Source organism: Peromyscus maniculatus, chromosome 7 (genome assembly GCF_049852395.1).
Source record: "Peromyscus maniculatus bairdii isolate BWxNUB_F1_BW_parent chromosome 7, HU_Pman_BW_mat_3.1, whole genome shotgun sequence".
Lineage (NCBI taxonomy): Eukaryota > Metazoa > Chordata > Mammalia > Rodentia > Cricetidae > Peromyscus > Peromyscus maniculatus.
The window spans coordinates 63,881,959-63,902,129 of NC_134858.1; the positions used below are offsets into that span (position 1 = coordinate 63,881,959).

The 20,171-nt window shown below is 39.5% G+C and overlaps 1 protein-coding gene across 22 annotated transcripts in view; it reads left to right on the plus strand.

The window, feature by feature from the left end:
* Window positions 1-2,860: 2,860 nt before the first annotated feature.
* The window catches only part of Herc1 (HECT and RLD domain containing E3 ubiquitin protein ligase family member 1), a 163,870-nt gene continuing 146,559 nt past the window's right edge, over window positions 2,861-20,171 (plus strand). For 16 of the 22 annotated variants that reach the window (XM_076576546.1, XM_076576556.1, XM_076576551.1 and 13 more), the window contains exon 1: window positions 2,864-3,003. The gene's annotated coding sequence lies outside the window, so the exon portion shown is untranslated. Of the gene's footprint in view, window positions 3,004-3,328; window positions 3,467-8,617; window positions 8,727-20,171 lie in introns of those variants that run through there. The other 6 variants (XM_076576547.1, XM_076576558.1, XM_076576562.1 and 3 more) reach the window with 4 other exon arrangements.

Here is a 20,171-nt window from a genome sequence, read left to right on the forward strand (position 1 = left end):
GCTTAATGGCTCGATATGACCTCTGATTTCCAGGCAAACTTTACTTATTAAAATAAAAATAAAATCATATTTCAGCACAAATAAAATATCACCATATAACCTCTTAATTGGCTGTGTGTGTGTGTGTGTGTGTGTGTGTGTGTGTGTGTGTGTGTGTGTGTGTGTTTAGGCCTGAGACCAACATTATCAACTTTAGGTATTTTCCTCAATTGCTCTCCACTTTTTTCTTTTTTCTTCTTTCATTCTTTCTTTCCTTCCTTCCTTCCTCCCTCCCTTCATTCCTCTCTCTCTCCTCCCTCTCTCTTTTTCTGTCTTTCTTTCTTCCTTCCTTCCTTTCTTTTTGAGATAGGGTCTTACTATTGTGCCCTGGCTAGCCTGAAACTTTCTAAGTAGACCACTCTAGTTTAAAAATCACAGCAATTCACCTTCCTCTCCCTCCCCAAACCTGGGCCCATCTATCTTATTTTCAAGCCAGAGTCTCTTGTCAAGCCTATACCTCACTGATTCTGTATATTGGCTGGCCATGGCAAACACTCTACCACCACATGAACCATCTCCCTAGCCCTTAACTGGCTGGTAGAGCACTTGACTTGTAATACAGCTTCTTCCTTTTTCCCAAAACAAGTGTTTCTGTGTAGCCTTCCCCACCTCCACCCCCCTTTTTTGTTTTGTTTTTTGAGACAATGTTTCCCTGTGTAACAGTCCTGGCTGTTCTGGAACTCACTTTGTAGACCAGGCTGGCCTGGAACTCACAGAGATCCTCCTGCCTCTGCCTCCCAAGTGCTGGGATTAAAGGCATGCACTACCACTGCCTGGTACCCAGCACTTTCTGTGTTGCCTAGAATTTGAAGTCCTCTGCCTCAGCCTCCCCTGTGCTGGGATTTCAGGTGCATGCCTCTACAGCCTGGCAAGCAGAGTCCCTTTCTTGACAGAATGAGCAAAAGCAGTACAGTTGTATAAACTCAAGGAAAAATGAATGTTATGAATGCTTGTGAGTGACATAGATAACTATATCACCAGGAAATCAAAATAAGGACAAGGGGCTTGGGGCACGAGTCATGGCTCAGTGGTAGAGGCAGGACTTAGAGCTGAGGAGCCTTGGGTTCAATCTCCAACTGTAGATGAAAAGTAAGATGACAGGTTTGTTGGACCTGAGTCAACTTTACACACTGAAATCATAAGCAGCACTAGCAACAATGACATCACTCCATGCTTGTCTGCTCCTCATATCTAGTTCGCTAGAATACACATTTTATACAAAGAAACTTATACACACCATCAGAAGTCCCATTTCGTGATTATCTCATACATAGCTGAAACTTTGCATATATTTTACACCTCAGAGGAACCCTGTTATAATAACTAATATTCTAAATGGACAGGTTAGGAAGTGAGGTTCAGGGAAGTCAAAGAAGTTCAAAATCACAGACTAAATTGGGAGTCTAGAATTGTCGCTTTTTTCTTGGGTTAAATTGACACACATGTCTCCAATTGAACAAAGGGATACACATGCTGTTTCCTGTTTATGCCATATAGATGTGTGTATCCCTGTGCATTTTTCTTTTTCTCTTTCTTTCTTTCTTTTTTTTTTTTTTTTTGAGACAGTATCACTAAGCTGTCCTGGCTAGCCTGGAATTCCGTATGTGGACCAAAGGAACCTCAAATCAGAGATCTCTCAAGTGCTGGGATTAAAGGCATATGACATCACACCAGCTGCTTATAACACACACACACACACACACACACACACACACACACACACACATTCATATGGACATATATGGCTTGTATATGTTGTTATCATTTTTCCTATGCCCCCCGTTCAGATACCAGCTCCACACCCCTCACTATATCCTCTGTTAGTTACATATAAATTGGCGCTCAGCAAAAATAATTTTTAAAAAAGTTTTTATTTTTAAAAATTACGTGTATGTATGGGTATGGGCACATGAGTGCAGGTTCCCTCAGAGTTCAAAAGGTGTTGAAGTTACAGGTAGTTGTGGACATCCTGACTTGGGTGCTGAGAAGTGAACTCAAGTCCTCTGTAAGAGCGGTAAACCCTCTTAACCTCGGAGCGCTCTCTCCAGCTCCTCAGAAAAACTTTTTGATGAAGGTAGCTGCTACAAAGGTGAGGTTGTGAGTTCTAAGGATAGAGGCATTCAACAACTTAATGGAGCACCTACATGTATGCTAGGTGTTGCAGATAGATGACCAAGCCAGTCAGTGTCCTCCTCTAAGTGCATCACTGTTATAGGTCAGGGTCATGACCCACTAGCCAAAGGCCAATCTTCTCGTGATCCTCAAATAACAAAGGCAGAAGTAGGTCAAGTTGAACACTTTCTAGGGCTTGAACTTCACCAGCCAGAAGGTGAAGGGCCAACTGTGATGGGAGATAAAGAGCGCAGAGCTCCCTCTGCGCAGCCGAGATAAAGGGGTGTGGCGACTCGGCCCGGCCCCAGCTTTTCCTCGAGGTCCTCGGCAGCCCCAATGGCCCGGCAGCACTGGGACTCGGGACAGTCGGATCCTCCGCTGGACTGTCCCGTTTGTGCTCGCTCGATCCATCAGCGCCCTTGGTGAAGCGTCCCCAATTGTCAGTTCCCCACGGGCAGAAGTGACCTCGCGGCGACTCAAAAGGTAAGACATGAGGCGGTAGAGTGTCCCCCAGAACCCACACAGGGGCCTCCCGGCCCCCAAAGTTGTCACCGCTTCCCCCTTAGACCCTAAACCGGCGCCCCCTCCCCACGTCTCCTCCCGGGTTGCCTTCCTCCTCCCGCGCGAGGCCCGGAGGAGGCTGGACCAGCGCCCCGGATCTCGCGAGAGTTCCCTGCAAGTCCCGCGAGACTCGCCCGCCGCGGCTGCCGCCGCCTTCTTACGTCTTTCCCTTTGACAAGTCGCCGCCGCTGCAGCAAAAATATAAAGGACGCGGCTAGCGCAGCCGCTGGGCAGCCGGGTGCCGGGCGCTGGAGCCGCACCCCACCGCCGCCAGCTCCCGACCCGCGTACGGTAACGCTTACTCTTTCACCATCTGGACCTCCCGTGTGTGTGCTCGGCTGGCCCAGCCCGGCCGCTCGGGGCCGTTCCCGGGCCGCCCGCCGAGTAGGGCTGCCCGGCTGCCGGCTCCCGGTGGACGGCAGGCGGAGGCCTGAGGAAGCCCCGGCCCCTTGGAAGCCTCTTAGAAGCCGAGCTCCCCGCGGGAGGGCCGAGGGACCCGCCCCTGAAGGGGCTGGCTGCCCGCGTCCCTTGGCTCCTCAGGGGTTGCGTCTGTGACCTTCTCCCCTTTATCCGCTAACGAGCGCTGCTCCCTTAGCCGGGACTGGCACCGGGGAGCGGCTCTCCGCGCTCTTCATCTTGGGGGAGTCGCGACTCCGGTGCTCCCGGTCGCCGGCCGACTTCGGAGGGGTGGAGGTTGAGACGATGTGTCTTTCTTGTCGTCTGTGCCTTTGGGTGGGGGCTGCTCATCCTTTCGGTAAACCTTTCTCCAAATCTCTCACCCGATAAAATAACAGTTTCTGAAGCCCCGGGTACCTGGAGCGGAGACGAGGCGGCAATTGTGTAGTCTCCAGGGTGAGAGGTGGATGGTGGTGATGACAGGGGCTATCCCAGGGAACAGTGATGGGTGGCAGGTTCCCGGGAGACACAGCACAGAAGCTTGGTTCTTACCTCTCTCAGGAGGTTATGTAAAGACGCGCTATATATGTGTGTGCGTGTGAGAGATGTGTGTGTATGTATATGTGTATGTATATGCATGTTAGCTGTGGAATGCAGGGACAGAATCTGCGTTTGCGTTAGTTTCAGAAATGTCTGTAATACTCTGAAGGTGTATATAGGTAATCAAGTAACAAGAGTGATAGATTTCAACAAATTAACAACCCATCTCCCAGAGATAGCATTTTATGGCTAATATTTTGGTATATTTCTAACAGACCCTTTACGTTTTGTTTTTTAATGGTACTTGGCTCGTCCTTGAATGGTACTTCCTCATTTTCTGTTTGTTCCTAGAATGATTTGTTTTATTTGAGTCATTCCTTTGGCCCACTTGATTAAACCTGATTACTTGTTCATTATCGCCGGCAGTACAGTACCTGCCATCACTGTCTTTCATTGTGCCTTCTTCCAAAATGATTTTTGCTCAAGTGGCTTTAAAAGTCAAATGTTAACAGTTTTCTTTTCGAATTTAACATCTGAATATTTTTATAGTTGTTTGTGATGAGTCCCCTATATTGGGCTAGTGTTTATGTACAGCAAAAAAAAAAAATTACAATGAGAAGAAAACTAAGTTTCAAAGTTTTTAAAAATTGATGGTGATGTACCTTTGATTGTATGTTTCCACACCTGTGTGTTTATACAAGCAAAAGTGCATTTCCTGTGTGCCTGTATTATTTGTAAATGCACACAGAGGTTATACATGTTTGTCTTCTGTGCCTGTACACACATTTTTATATCTTAGAAATAAACCTCATTTAATCCTAGCATTCAGGAGGCAGAGGCAGGCAGATCTCAAAGTTCGAGGCCAGCTTGGTCTGCAAAGTGAGTTCCAGGACAGCCAAAGCTGCACAGAGAAACCATGTCTTTAAAAAAAAATGTTTTGTCATATTATTTGAGAAAGAAGCAGCATTAGGTAGGACAAAGAACAGTCCCCAAATCACATGGCAGGATTTTGTGGCAGAAAGTTATCTAGGGAGGTTGAAAACTTTGCATCTTTCAAAAATAGGGTAGATTGTGAGTTTCATTGAAATGGATGGCCTATTAAGGCCTCCTGTAATTGACAACTTTTATAAATTTTACTTCCCCTAAGGTTCTTATCACGTGGCTTCTTAAATTTCCAGTCTTGCCATTTACATGTGACACTGATCCATTGATCATGTATTTTCTCTGTGAAGACGTGCTGGTGGTGTATGGAGGGGAAAGCAAATGTAAATGCATCACTTAACCTGCTCATTAATGTAAACATGTCTGAAAATACCATTTTATTTAAATGGATTTCAGAGAATGTGTTGTTGATTGGGCTGGACTGGTTAGTAGAGGATGCATGTAACAAATAGTGAAAAGTCTTAGTATATTGAGAAAAATGACTGGGTGCAATGGACAGTGATTTTTTTTGATTGATTTTTTTTTTTTTTTTTTTTTTGGCTTTTTGAGACAGGGTTTCTCTGTAGTCATGGCTGTTCTGCAGCTCTGTATCCACCTGCCTCTGTCTCCCTAGTACTGGGATTAAAGGCGTTTGCCTCCACCACCTGGCTGACAGTTTGAAGTTTTAGAATGAAAATAATAATGTTGATGATGTACTTTGGGATAAGGTAGAAATTTGTGTTACTATAGGTAGAGGCAGAATGATCAAGGTTTCTAGGCCAGTCTTGGCTACATGGGAGATACTGTTTCAGAAAACAATGAACAAGCCCTTGAAATTTTGTAGGTAGACAACCATAAAAGAATAAACAACTGAACAGAATTTTTTTTAGCTATATACAAAACTTTGCCTTAATGCACCCACAAAACAGTTTGTTATGGATACCTTCTAGATTTTATCAAGGTCTTGAACAGAAAATATTGGCTAAGTCATTTAAAAAGGAGATTGTAAATTAGCAAAGTCATTTCAGCTAATATTTATATTTTAAACTAAAAGGAGCAGGAAATAGGTACTTAATAGCTGCTCTTTTGATTATTATTTTATTTTTTCCTGCTGGCCTTGTGAATTAATGGGAATACTAAATTCCAGAGGAGATCTATTAGCAAGTAAATGTGATGGTTGCAACAGATGATGGTTAGGTTTTACTTTTAATTTTTTCCTTTTGAGACAGGAGCTTATGCAGCTTAGGCTGCCTCTAACTCTGGTCGAATCTGCCCATGAGCTCGTGGTCCTCCTGCTCCCACCTTCCAAGTACTGAGGATATGGAGAGTACTGGCATGTGATACAGTGCCGGGCTTCTTTTGTTTGTTTGTATTGAGGCAGGATCTTACTATGTAGATCTTACTGCCTCTGGGTCCAGGTGCCGGGAGGTATCACTCCTGGCCAACTGCTAAGTTTCTCATGACTTTTTTGAGTATTGGTCATTGATTTTGTAGAAATTCTCTCATATTTGGCTTATTTGATAGTTTTCTTGTGATTAGATTGAAGACACACGTGTTTTAATATAACAATGATAGTTTTCTTGTGGTTAGATTGAAGTCACACATGTTTTAATATAACAATGATAGTTTTCTTGTGATTAGATTGAAGTCACACATGTTTTAATATAACAATAATAGTTTTCTTGTGATTAGATTGAAGTCACACATGTTTTAATATAACAATGATACTGTGTCAGTGCCTTTTTCTAGGAGACTCATGGTGTTTATGTATTTGGTTACTAATGATATTTTAACCTTGATCACTTTGTTCTGTTGGCTTCTGCTGGGTTATTCTAGGTGAGGTTACTGTTTGTCCCTTTGTATTCTCTTTGATGTATTAATATATATCTTGTAGGAGATACTTAGGTATTGCAGATAGGTGGTTTCCCTCAAACTTTCTCTTCTAGTTTGTAGCATACATTGAGGAGGTACTTGTATTTCCCTCATTCTTACATTTATGAATTCTGTAAAGGAGTAATGTCCTTTCTCCCTAATTTGTTAATTCAGTTATTTGTATTAGTATGGTGGTGTGGGTATTTATTTGATTCCACTGACTGTTATCCAATATGATAGTATTATTCTGCATACATTGTTCCTGCTTTGGCCACTGGGAGCTTTTCTAGTTCCACTTTTTCTTGTTTCAGGAAAACCCTGTAGGAGAGAGGAACAAATAAAAACCAAGTATGTCATGTATATGAAGGTGTCATAATGATCCTTATTACTTTGTATGCTAAGCTGAAAAATTACTAATATAATTTTTTTCCAATCTGCTTCCACAGGCTAGTAATATTCAGCCTGTTTTCCTACTCCAGTCCTGGGATCAACCACTTCTCCTGGGAGTTCTGATACCTTTTATTGAAGAATAGTACTTAAAGTTGAGCTCTGGGTACTTATTCCTAGGCCTTTAAATAAATTAAGAAGCATATGTAAAAAACTGGCCCTCCTTACATAAAGGTTGCACATCCATGGATTCAATTGATATGATTGAAAATATTTGGAAAAAAATTACATTTATCTATTTGTGTGTATGTATGTATTTGTGTTTGTGTGTATAGTGATTAAAGGGCAACTTGTGAGAGTCGGTTCTCTTCCACTATGTGGATCTAGGGGACTAAATGCAGGTTGCAAGCCTTGGTGACAAGCACTATTAGCTACTGAGCCATCTCGCCTACTCTAAGTAAAATAACTGTTAGTATTATGTTAAGTATAGACATAGTGTGTTAAGTTATGGGTAGGTTGTAGACAAACATGATGCCGGGTTTCTTAAGCCCTTTTTTACTCATGATACCCTTTTTTCAAGTTTTTATGTGACCCTGAATATGTAGTTATATAAAGTAAGTATACAAATGAAAGCTTCACTGATAATCTTATTTTAAAAAACTTATTTAAAAAAAAATAAAAAACATAAAAATCTTATTTTAAATCAGCTATTTTGTATGCATATGGATTTACTATTTACTAAGTACTCAAATTTGAATACTGAGAAACAGGTGTGCTTATTTATTTATTTATTTTGGTTTTTTTGAGGCAGGGTTCCTCTGTGTAGTTTTGGTGCCTGTCCTGAATCTCACTCTGTAGACCAGGCTGGCCTCGAACTCATAGAGATCCACCAGGCTCTGCCTCCCAAGTGCTGGGATTAAAGGTGTGCGTCACCACCGCCCGGCTTATTTATTTTTATATAAGAAATTAAATCTTGACTGAATATTTGATACTACAGGACATAGACCATCTTCCAACATTTTTTAGAGTTGATCAATATTTTGCTTTTATAATCAACAACATTGAGATTGCTGCTTCTCATTAATTCATAGTACAAAATTACAGAAGTATATTTAGAGCCATTTCAGAAATGTGGGAAAGTCTGTCCTGTTTCCAAATCAAAATTTATTTAATGATTTTTATGTGAAAGTCAAGCCAGCAACTTTAAAAATCAAATGTCCTAACACAAAACAATCCAGAGATATATTAATTTGATGCTTATGTGCTGAGGAATGAGGATAAAAATATTAGAATTCTTGATTTCTGTATTTCAGCTATTGTATTTCAAAAGTGGAGCACTTTATTTCCATAGTAAAAATACTGCAATCCATAATTTACAGTAGTCTCAATCTGAGCCATGGCATTTTTGGCATTTCTCCTTGTCATTGCATGGTGCCATGGCAAGCACAATGCAGAGCTTACACATTTTATGTTCAGAACCAAGGCTTCAGTGGAGTAACAGCATGGGTGAGTGCTGCTAGAGACGCATTGGATTTATTCTTATGTCCAGAAACCTTTTATTGTAGCTAAATTTTTGGCCACCCCTGAATTTAGTTACATTATGGAATTACTACTCACAGTTTAAGAAACTGACTGTAAGGGACCAGAGAATAATAGATTTTGTTATCTGCCAGGGAGGGAGTGGTGACTTTGGAACCTATCCCTTGAAAATACCGAAGGACAACTATATTTATTTTTCTATGCATTAAAGAACATGCATTTATATCGATACCCTTTCTTCCAAAACTACGAGGTTGTTCTGACCTTTCTTCATTTCTTATTTGTATCTTCTTTCTGTGACAGAAGCCTAGATCTCAGTATAGTAACATACATTTGCTAACTTTTGGAGTATCTATCAGGTAGGTAGTTTGCTAACTTATGAAAAGCATTCACTAAATTGATTATCTGTGTGCAGTTTTTATCTTTAGCCTTAGTTATTTAGGTTATCTGTTGATTCCCTGCTTTCTTTAGTGTGGCTGTGTTACTTTTGTGCAGTGCAGTTCAGTTCCTTTGTGACTCCTTTGTTTTCTATTTTGATTGCTCTTAGTCCTGGTTGTTAACTAATTATTGTTAAGGATGATGGTGATTTCAGAGAAGAACTCACAAGTATCTAACCCTGGGCTCAAACTTGGTATTCTCCTGCCTCAACCTTCTGAGTGCTAGGGTTACAGGCATGTATCATCATACATGGGTGTTATTGTTAGTTTTGTTTTGTGAAACAGTAGTTACTAAATGCCGCTGCTGTTAAACTTTACTACTTAGAACGATTACTCAAAAGTATCACTATCCTCCTTACCGTCTCATTCTTATGTCCCTATCTTTGTTTCTCCTTTTCCATGTCCATTAAGATATCCAGAGTTGAAATTTAGTTTCTGACTTATCTCTTCCTCAATTATTTTAGCCAAATGAGCAGATTATGTGCATTTTAAAGGATTAAATATGTGTGTTTACATCCCATAGTATACATATGGAGGTCAGAGGACAACTTGGAATTGGTTCTTTGCTTCCATGATGTGGGTCTCGGGGATCAAACTTTTAGGTATCAGGCTTAGTGGCAAGCACCTTTACCTAGTGAGCCATCTTACTGGCCCCTACATTTTCTTTTATTCATTTTTTCATATAATTTTTAATTGACATATAAACCACATATTATAAAATACATCATTTAATTTAATTAATTAATAATTTTTTTGTTTGTTTTTTGTTTTTTGTTTTTTGAGACAGGGTTTCTCTGTGTAGCTTTTGCGCCTTTCCCGGAACTCACTTGGTAGCCCAGGCTGGCCTCGAACTCACAGAGATCCGCCTGCCTCTGCCTCCCGAGTGCTGGGATTAAAGGCGTGCGCCACCACCGCCCGGCTAATTATTTTTTGAGACAATATGTTGCCCAGGCTGCCTTCAGATTCCTGGCCTCAGTTGATTCAACTGCGTCCATCTCCTGAGTAGCCGGGAACAGGCATATGCCATACCCTTTTAAAGTGTATAAGCCAGGTTTGCATGCATGCATGCTTCCTTCCTTCCTTCCTTCCTTCCTTCCTTCCTTCCTTCCTTCCTTCCTTCCTTCCTTCCTTCCTTCCTTCCTTCCTTCCTTCCTTCCTTCCTTCCTTCCTCCCTCCCTCCCTCCCTCCCTCCCTCCCTCCCTCCCTCCCTCCCTCCCTCCCTCCCTCCCTCCTTCCTTCCTTCTTCAGACAGGTTTCCCTTGCCCCAGACTTGAGGTCCTCATAGATCTTCTAATTATTGGGTTACAGGACTTTGTAGTCATGTAGTTACAAAAAAGCACATTCACAAGGTTGTGCCACTTATCACCACTGTCTAATTCTAGAACATTTTATTATCCCCCAAAGAAACCTTGTGATCATTAGCAGTCACTTCCAAGGTCTGTATTCTGTTCTACTTTCTATGTGGATTTGCTGATTCTATTCTGGGTATTTTGTGTAGGTGAAATTGTATAATATGTGGTCTTTTGTTCCTGGTTTCTTTAAGTCAGTATAATTTGTTCAAAGTCCATTTATGCTGTAGCATGTATGAGTACTTCAGGGTTTTTTTTCCTGGCTAAATGATATATATGTAACATTTTATTCGTCTATGTATCAGTTGATGGGCATTGTTTTTTTTTTTGTTGTTAATCTTTTGGCTACTGGGAATAATGTTGCTATGACCATTCATGTACATTGTGTGTGTGTGTGTGTGTGTGTGTGTGTGTGTGTGTGTGTGTGTGTGTGTGTATAGAATGAGGTCAGGGACCCATGTTCACTAGATGAGCACTCTTTCACTGAGTTATATCTCTAACTCTTCTATCCTGGAAATGTTGCAGATTGGTTCATTCTTTTGAAGATATATTATTATCATACTCTTGACTTTTTTTTTCAATTCTTCTTCTTCTTCTTCTTTTTTTTTTTTTAAAGATAGGGTCTTAATTTGTAGGCTGGCCTGGAACTTACTGTGTAGAACAGACTAGGCTGGCCTTGAGCCACAGAGATCTGCCTACCCTTTCCTCCAGAGTATCTTCATTTTTTTTAAAACAGTTGTGTAGATGCAGTTACATCTATGTAGGACATTTGCTTGTTTTCTGTATTTTGCAGTTACAAACAGTGTTTCTATAAATGACCTTGTACAAATTCATTTTGTGTTAGTAGAGATATATGGTGTATCTTCCTAGTAGATTCCTATAAGTAGGATTGATGGGTCAAAAAGTTAAATGCCTATGTAGTTTTGCTAAGTATTTTCATTTTTCTTTATATATGTACCATCAGAAATATATGAAAGCAGTTTTTTCCCTATAGACTCACCAACAGAATGTATTGTCTTGCTTTTTAATTTTTCCAAAGATAAGTCCTTTAAAATGCTTTATAATTATTGTAGGAAGGCTTGTAGATTAGTGGATCGTTATAGATTGAAAAATATATTATCCCTCACTATTGTTCTGATATGTACAAATTGTTACATGTAGGTGAAATTGATTAGAATATAATTTCTAGCCTAGTCATGATTTCTTATTTGAGCCCTTTCTCATTTAATGGAGGTATAGGGTTGATTCATAATGCTTATATGCTAAAATTGTTGTAGTGGTTCACAAAAGATATCTGAATTTGGAAGAAAGATCTTTCTTCTTCTGGGATTTGTTAAAATAATAGTTATTGGTTCACATTTCATGATAGTTATGATATTTTGAACAAAACATGCAGTACACATTGACATCTATGGTGTCAAGACTTATTTTTACCAGTAATGGTAGTATTCGTAATCTGTTCCTGTAAGCAAGAAGACTAGTCCTTTTTTTTTTTTTTAAGATTTATTTTGTTACTTAAAAATATGTGTATGTGAGTGTGTGGGTATGTGCACATGAGTGTAAATGCCTGAGATAGCTAGAGACACCAAATTCTCCTAGAGATGGGATTAGAGGTAGATGTGAGCCTCTTGTTATGGGTTCTGGAAACTCAACTGTTGTCCTCTGCAAGATTAGTGTGAACCACTCCCAGTCTCCCAGGAAGACCAATATTAAAATGAAACTGAGAGTTTAAAATTCTAGATTCGGATGGTCCTGTCAGATTTTACTGATGCCATGGAACTAGGACAACTAAAATCTCCATCACAGGGTAGCAAGTAAGGCTGGAACTTGAGGTTCTTTGCCAGAAAGGACACTGCTCCAGGTGCTAGGAACACATTAATTAAAAATCAGGGTTGAGGATGTAGCTCTTGCCTAGCATATGCTAGGTGATGGGTGTGATCCCCAAGCACTGACAAACAAGCCGGTGCATTTTTGCACCTGAAGGAGCCTATATTTTACTGGTTTTATGATTAATTGATGGTTCATAAGAAAACAGATGCTAGGTGTTTGTGACTAGAACCAGTAGTAGTCTGCTGGAGTCTTAAAATGTCTTTGATGCTGATACAAACCTCAGATAATACTTGATTTCTCTTGATTAGTGGTGTTCACCAATCTTTTGTCTGTCTGTCTCTGTCTCTCTCTCTTTGCTGTGGGTTGAATCCCAGGTCTTGTTTGTGCTAGGTAGACACAATACCATGGAACTCCATCCCCAGTTTTCATTTTTTTCCCCTCTTCATTTTAGGCTTATTTATTGTATGAATTTGAAGTATACTATATGCTTTTTAGTGAAATGATGATTTTAGGTAAACAATTTAAAATACCCATCTCACACATGTATATGTGTATGGTGTGTGTGTGTGTGTGTGTGTGTGTGTGTGTGTGTGTGTGTGTTGTGTGTAGGTCAGAGGACAACTTTAGGAGTTGCTTCTTTCCATTTGCTTTGTTTTGAGGCATGATCTCTCTTTCTACAGTTGTACTATATACTGGCCTGGGAACTTCCTGGTGATTCGCTGGTCTCCATCTCTCATAGGAGTGCTGTGGTTAGAGATGTGTACCATGGCATTGTTTTTTTTTTTTTTTTAAACATGGTTACAAGTATTGGAGCTCATACTTGTCAAGTATGTTCTGTATGCACTTGTACTCACTGAGCCATCTCCTTGGTTCATCATTTTGAGACAGTCTCCTGTGTAACTAGGAGGCTAGCTTTAAACTTGTGATCCTCCTGCCTCAGTTCCTTTATTACCAGGATTATAAGAATCTCCTTTCTTACAACAGAATAAAACAAGCCCTTGTATGTATCTCATTATTATTATTATTATTTTTTTTTTTGGTTTTTCGAGACAGGGTTTCTCTGTGTAGCTTTGCGCCTTTCCTGGAACTCACTTGGTAGCCCAGGCTGGCCTGGAACTCACAGAGATCCGCCTGCCTCTGCCTCCCGAGTGCTGGGATTAAAGGCGTGCGCCACCACCGCCCGGCTTCATTATTTTTTTTTATCCAATCATCTGTTGATAGATATTATCTTAGTTACTTTTCTGTTGTTGTGAAGAGACGTGACCAAGGTAACTTATACAAGAACGAGTTTATTGAGGCTCATGGTTCCAGAGGGCGAGAGTCCATGATCATCATGGTAGTGAACATGGCAGTAGGTAGGCAAGCAGGCATGATGCTGGAGCAGTAGCTGAGAGCTTACATTCTGGTCAACAGGCATGAAGCAGAGAGTACTAACTGAGAATGGCATGGACTTCTTAAATCTCAAAGCTCACCCCCAGTGACACACCTTCTTTAACAAGGCCACACCTCCTAACCCTTCTCAAACAGTTCTACCATCTGGAGACCAAGCATTCAAGTATATGAGCCTATGAGGGCTACAGACATTTAGGTTGCTTCCATGTCTTGACCTCTGTGATAATACCACAGTGCACATGAGACTCTAGATATCTCTGGGAGGTGCTGATTTCACCTCTGTTGAGTGTATACCCAGAAGAGAATTAATTTTTTTTTTTTGAGGAATTCCATACTGTTTTCCATAATGAACATTCCAAATTACATTTTAGCCATTGGGTATTCCCTTTTCTCTATATCCTCCTCAACAATTACTAATTTATTTTTTCTTTTGAGACAGTGTCCTATGTAGTTAAAGTTGGTCTCTTCTTTGCAGCTGAGGATGGCCACGTTCTAAATTCTTGACTTAAAAGTGTTGATTGAAGGCTAGAAGTGAGTCTGAATGTTAATCATAGTTCTGCTTTCTTACAGTTTGTCATTCTTTTGGAAAGAATGAGTAAGGGAGAATGAGGGAGAGATGTGCACAACTTAACAATAATTTGGAAGAGAGTAGACAGCTGCATATGTAAACTATAATGCTGGTTTTTGAGCACTTATGTAAGCAATAGTCTAAGCAATTTCATTTACTATTTTTAGATCGACAAAATTGCGTACATATGAAGTGTAAATTTATTGTAGAATGATTAAATCTAGCTAGTTATTATGTATTTGTTACTTTTTGTAGTCACTTAACTAACATGCACTTTTTAAACATTTTTCCGCGTGTCATTTAAAACTCCTTTAAATCTATAAACTAGCCAGGTGGTGGTGGTGCATGCCTTTAATCCCAGCACTTGGGAGGTAGAGCCAGGCAGATCTCTGTGAGTTCGAGGCCAGTCTGGTCTACAGAGCTAAGATCCAGGACAGCCACCAAAACTACACAGAGAAATCCTATCTTGATAAACCAAAAGAAAAAAAAAAAGAAAGAAAGAAAGAAAGAAAGGTTATTGTAAAGTCTAGGTTTTGTTTGTTTTCCCCAGTGTTGAGGATGAACTCAGGGTTTTTTTTCTTTTCTTTCTTTCTTTCTTTCTTTCTTTCTTTCTTTCTTTCTTTCTTTCTTTCTTTCTTTCTTTCTTTCTTTCTTTTTTTTTTTTTTTTGGTTTTTCAAGACAGGGTTTCTCTTGTGTAGCTTTGCGCCTTTTCTGGAACTCACTTGGTAGCCCAGGCTGGCCTTGAACTCACAGAGATCCGCCTGCCTCTGCCTCCTGAGTGCTGGGATTAAAGGTGTGTGTCACCACCACCCGGTGGGTTTTTTTTCTTGCTAGGCAAGTGCTCTACCACTGAGCTACATCTCCAGCTCCAAGCCTAGGTGTTTTTTAAGACACAAGTTATAATTTAGACATAAAACTGAATAATGACAGCTAAATTGTTGTAATATTTTTAAAACCAGTGTTTTATTTTTAAAAATTATTATTATTTTGAGACAGGCTCTCATTGTGTAGCTGGACTGACCTGGAACTCATTTTATAACCTTACCTTTCAGAGAGCCTCTTGCTTTTTCTGCACCATCGTGCTTGGCCCACAGTGTTTTAACTACAGTTTCTAGTAGGCTGTGGTAATACTAAAGTGGGTTTGATTATGTTATGGGTTAGTATAGTGGCTGTGAGCTTTCTGTATCTGGAAGTTTGGAAAAGACAGTTTAGTAGCTTCTTAGTGGGCAGATGTAAGGTAGTAGTGAGGTGGCATAAATGTTGGTGTGCTGTTTTCCCTTATTCATTTTGAAAACAGCTTCAATTGTTTTGGCTACATTAAAATTATTCTGAGATAGTAAGAAGGTATGCAAAATAGAAGAATAAAGTGAGGTGTGAATTTCACAGAATCACTTAGCTTTAAAGTAGTTGGTTACCAACAAGATGTGACTTTGTTTTTTAAAATTTTAATTGCTGAGTATTTTGCATTCTTAAACTGTTACTTAAGATGCCTTTCTGTTCTTTCAAAGCTATTTTATTTTATTTTATTTTATTTTTTTTTTTGGATTTTCGAGACAGGGTTTCTCTGTGTAGCTTTGCGCCTTTCCTGGAACTCACTTGGTAGCCCAGGCTGGCCTCGAACTCACAAAGATCCGCCTGCCTCTGCCTCCCGAGTGCTGGGATTAAAGGCGTGCGCCACCACCGCCCGGCTCTATTTTATTTTTTTATGATGCTTTCTTTTACTACTTTATAATCACCATCTCTCTCTTGCCTGTTATCTTTTGGGTTCGTTCCTTATTTCAGAGTGAGTAGGCAGGACTTGCTTTTTTTGTACACAAGATAAAACTAGTCCTGCTTAGGAGCTCAGTGCACTAGAGTGCTTACGTAGTAAAACTGCCGATGATAAATTCCAGAAGTACTAATGGCCCATAGTACTAGAAGGTAGCAGTGACTGCAGTATTGTTTGCAAATCGACACTGTGTTCTCTGTGAATGTTTTATGAAGTAATTAAAAAAACCATTTAAACCCTTTCCACAGAAAGCTTTTGATCAGCATGCTGTTAAAGGACTTGTAAGCAATAGGAGTTACATAGGCAAGTTTAGCAAGTGGACTGCTAGTGAGATTCTTGTCAAATGATTTTTTTTGTAAGCTTTAGATAAAACCAAGGACTTTGGACTTGTTAGGCAAGTGTTCTACCTCCACCTCCTTCCTCAAATGATTTTTTTAAAAAAATAATATTTTAACTATAATATCAGGTGGTCACCTGTGTCTATGAATTTATCTCTTTTGGAAATATGTAGAGATTGTATTCATTCAATCCTAGGCAGATAATTAAATTCCCAGGCAGCATTCTATCTTAAAAAAAAAAAAAAGCAGCAGCAGTAGCAGCAGCAGTAGCTGCTGGGTAGTGGTGATGCATGCCTTTAATTCTAGCACTCGGGAGGCAAAAGCAGGTAGATTTCTGAGTTCCAGGCCAGTGTAGTCTACAGAGTGACTTCCAGGACAGCAAAGAAACCTCCTGGATTTAAACAACACAGAGAAACCTGTCCTGAGAAACAAAAAAATTAATAATATTAATATTAATATTTGGGGGCTGGAGAGATGTCTCAGCAGCTAAAGAGCATTTGCTGCTTTTCCAGAGCACCTGGTTTGGTTCCCAGCACCCATGTAGTGACTTAACAACCACCTGTAACTCCAATTCCAGGGGGATCTGATGCTCTCTTCTGGCCTTTACAGGCCATAGACATGCATACATAGGGCATACACATACATGAAGCCACTCACAAGTGTGTATAAAATGAAAATAAACAAATCTTTAAAAATAGAATATTTTAAACATATGTTGACTTAACAGTTTAGAGAATAGAATAAGAACTCTTCATGCATCAAGCTTTGAGCTTCAAGAATTATCAACTCAGGCCAGATGTGGTAACTAGCATTCAGGAGACAGAATCAGGAGGATCAGGAGTTATATGTTGTCCTTAGCCATATAAGCATCTTTGAGGCCAGTTTGAGGTACATGAAAGCCTGTTTTTTTTTTTTTTTTAAATCGAGTGAGATGGCTTGTTGGGTAAAGGCACTTGCTACCAAATCTGAGGACCCAAGTTCAGTATTGACAATCCACATGACAGAACAAGAGAACAGACTCTTGGAAGTTGTCCTCTGACTTTGACATGCCTGTTATGTACCTCTTCATCAAAATAATAAATAAAAGCTGTAGCAGTCCAAAGGAACCCAAAGATGTCTTGTTTCAGCTGTATTTCTATCCACTTAATTCCTTGATCCCAATTCCTGGATTAGATTGTTTAATTCAAATTACACACACACACACACACACACACACACACACACACACACACACACACACACACGGATATATACATACATATATACACTTGTAATTTGTACATTTGAGATTTTTTTTAATATTGGTTCCTAAAAAGTCTCTCTTACATCCATTGTTATAGCTATAGTATATCGTCATGCCAAAAACATTTATAGCTAATTTTTACTTTGTGCTGCTGAAGATTGAACCAAAGGCCTTACAAATACTGTACCTTTGGCCTACCTTCCCAGCCTTATAGCAAATTCTGTTTTTTGAGACAGGGTCTCACAATGTAGCTCTGACTGGCCTGGAACTCACTATGTAGACAAGGCTGATCTTGAACTCCCAGAGATTCACCCGCCTTTGCCTTCTGAGTGCTGGGATTAATGGTGTGCACCACCATCCCTAGCCTTATAGCAAACTCTTAATATTATCACAGTAACCAGGTTTTATATTTTGTTTGTTTTTGTTAACAAACAAATGTGATGAGGACTTCTTTACTTTTCCAGGACAGGGCTTCTTGAGCTTTGTGACTTGCAACTTCTCTGGGATTTTTTTTTCTTTTTAAATTAATTTAGTTTTTATGCATTTATTTCTTTTTATGTCATGTGTGTGCATGCGTGTCATGGTACTCTGTGTGGAGGTCGTATGACGGCTTGTGGATTGTTCTCTCCTTCCACTTGTGGACTCTGGAGATTGAACAGGTAGTCAGGCCTTTCCTGTTGAGTCATCTAACTAGCCCTCCTGAGGAGTTTTTACATGACCCTAGATATATAGCTATATAAAAACATACATCATAAATGAGTTATAAAACAATTCTTTGTTGTACATAAGTCTTACTATTAAAGATGAAAGCAAATTTGTGTACTGTGAGGTAGATATAAAACTTGGTTGAATAATTACTATTGAAGGTATGAATTATCTTCAACATTTATCTTTACATCAACATGTTCAAAAAATGGCAGAAATATCTTTAAAGCTATTTCAGATTTTGTGGGAAATACTGTCTTAATCTTAAGCCAAAATTAATTCATCATTTATTTGTGAAACTCAAGTCAGCAACTTAAAACAGCAATTTTAAAAATGAACTATTCTAATACAGTATAATCCCAAGATACACTAATTTTATACCTATATGCTGAGAAATGATATTTAGGGAACTTTTAAAATCCTTTGTTTTCTGTAGTTAAACCATTATATTTTCTTTCTTCCTTTTCCTTTTTTTTTTGGTTTTTCGAGACAGGGTTTCTCTGTGTAGCTTTGGAGCCTGTCCTGGAACTCACTCTGTAGCCTAGGCTGGCCTCGAACTCACAGATATCCACTTGCCTCTGCCTCCCGAGTGCTGGGATTAAAGGTGTGTGCCACCACCACCCAGCAAAACCATTATATTTTCAAAGAGCAGAAAACTTTGTATGTTCAGTAAATAGCATTGCAGTTGTAACTTAGTCTGGAATTTCAGGCAGTGTTGGTTGACACTGTGGCATGGTTGTCCATATTGTAAAGCTCACACAGTATGTGTTCAGAACCAGGCTGTAGTGAGGTCATGTGATGCAGTATGGGTGAGTACTGCCAGAGATACCTTGGATTCATTATTTATTTGATTTTGAATTAAATGTTGGTAGTTGTTCATCCAGAAACCTGCATATTCAGTTGTGTGAACCCATTGGGTTCAGACCCACAGTTCTAGAAAATCTACTTTTGTTGTAGTCTAGCCTGTGGGTGCTAGCCAAAGCTCAACTGCAAATTAAGGTGAACTGCAGGTGTTGACAGTTTGTATTCTATTACATTAATTGCACCTGTTAGAGTAACAGATTGTTTTAACTTGACAAGTGTAATTTACTCTTTTGTTTTCAAAGATTTTTTTCATTAGAAGTATATTTTGTAGCCCAGCAATTGGGGCTGGCTCCTAGAATCTGTTCATTCAACTCAAAAATGAACAAAATGATGCCTTTCACAAGGCAAAACAAAACCAAGTAAAACAAAACAAAATCCACCAAAAACCCCAAAATTTATGTTGATAGTCTAGAAAACTGCAACCATTGTTTGGAATCATTATATTGAAAACATTTACAAAAAATAGTAATATTTTATTATTTGAAAATTTTAAATTACATTTATCCCATGTATATATGTTTGGGGGAAGCACTTGTACCATGACATGTATATGGAAGTCAGAGGACAACTTGTAGTAGTCAGCTTTCTCCTTCTATCATATCATGGGTCTTGGGGATTGAACTCAGGTTATCAGATTTGGTGGTAAGTGCCTTAACCCACTGAGCCATCTTCCGTCCTGAAACAGAAGGTTTAAAAATAGCTCAATGTATGGGCTGGAGAGATGGCTCAGCAGTTAAGAGCTCTGGCTGTTTTTCCAGAGGTCCTGAGTTCAATTGTCAGCAACCACATGGTGGCTCACAACCATCTATAGTGGGATCTGATGCCCTTGTCTGACATAAAGTTGTACATGCAGACAGATCATTCATACACAAATAAATCTTAAAAAGAAAAATAGCTCTATGTCATAAACTTAGTACTAGAACATTGTAATTCCATATTTTTGCTTTGACTTTTTGTCAATGAGTTAACTTTATTTCATATCTCTAGTTTGAATCCATATTTAATTTAGAGTATTCTACTTCTGCTTTCTTCTTTGCCATGGTTAAATTAAAAGTAATGCTAAACAGTTAATAGCACTTACTGCTGCTCTTGGAGTGGACCTAGGTTCATGTCCCAGCACCCATGTGACAGATCACAGCCATCTGTAACAACAGTTCAAGGAGAGTTGATGCCCTCTTCTGACCTCCATGGGCATCAGGTTCACACACTGCATATGCATACACTTGGGTACCCACACAGACGCATAAGATACACACAGATTTTAAAAAATGATAAAAAAAATCCCCACATTAATCAAATCTGAGAAACA